This window comes from Arachis ipaensis, chromosome B3, assembly GCF_059453495.1.
Source record: "Arachis ipaensis isolate K30076 ecotype BB chromosome B3, ASM5945349v1, whole genome shotgun sequence".
NCBI lineage: Eukaryota > Viridiplantae > Streptophyta > Magnoliopsida > Fabales > Fabaceae > Arachis > Arachis ipaensis.
The window spans coordinates 81,960,269-81,961,232 of record NC_142438.1 but is presented as its reverse complement, the minus strand read 5'-3'; the positions used below and the strand labels follow the sequence as shown (position 1 = coordinate 81,961,232).

At 40.8% G+C, this 964-nt stretch overlaps 1 non-coding gene across 1 annotated transcript; it reads right to left on the bottom strand.

The window, feature by feature from the left end:
• Nucleotides 1-340: 340 nt before the first annotated feature.
• LOC148571336 (small nucleolar RNA R71) lies at nucleotides 341-448 on the bottom strand. Its single transcript, XR_015908380.1, has one exon. It is a non-coding gene; the product is annotated as a small nucleolar RNA R71 (small nucleolar RNA).
• Between the last annotated feature and the right edge of the window lie 516 nt (nucleotides 449-964).

The window sequence follows — 964 nt, the reverse complement described above, 5'->3', positions numbered from 1 at the left end:
TAATTCCAATTTACATGGAAGAAGCATCTCCATTCCTACCATTGGAGCAAACAATTTTGAACTGAAACCTCAGCTAGTTTCTCTGATGCAGCAGAACTGCAAGTTTCATGGACTTCCATCTGAAGATCCTTTTCAGTTCTTAACTGAATTCTTGCAGATATGTGATACTGTTAAGACTAATGGAGTAGATCCTGAAGTCTACAGGCTCATACTTTTCCCTTTTGCTGTAAGAGACAGAGCTAGAATATGGTTGGACTCTCAACCCAAAGATAGCCTGAACTCTTGGGATAAGCTGGTCACGGCTTTCTTAGCCAAGTTCTTTCCTCCTCAAAAGCTGAGCAAGCTTAGAGCTGATGTTCAAACCTTCAGACAGAAAGAAGGTGAATCCCTCTATGAAGCTTGGGAAAGATACAAGCAGCTGACCAAAAAGTGTCCTTCTGACATGCTTTCAGAATGGACCATCCTGGATATATTCTATGATGGTTTATCTGAGCTATTAAAGATGTCATTGGATACTTTTGCAGGTGGATCCATTCACCTAAAGAAAATGCCTGCAGAAGCTCAAGAACTCATTGACATGGTTGCTAATAACCAGTTTATGTACACTTCTGAGAGGAATCCTGTGAGTAATGGGACGCCTATGAAGAAGGGAGTTCTTGAAATTGATACTCTGAATGCCATATTGGCTCAGAATAAAATATTGACTCAGCAAGTCAATATGATTTCTCAGAGTCTGAATGGAATGCAAGCAGCATCCAACAGTACTCAAGAGGCATCTTCTGAGGAAGAAGCTTATGATCCTGAGAACCCTGCAATAGCAGAGCTAAAATACATGGGTGAACCATATGGAAACACCTACAATCCATCATGGAGAAATCACCCAAATCTCTCATGGAAGGATCAAAAGCCGCAACAAGGCTTTAATAATGGTGGAAGAAACAGGTTTAGCAATAGCAAGCCTTTT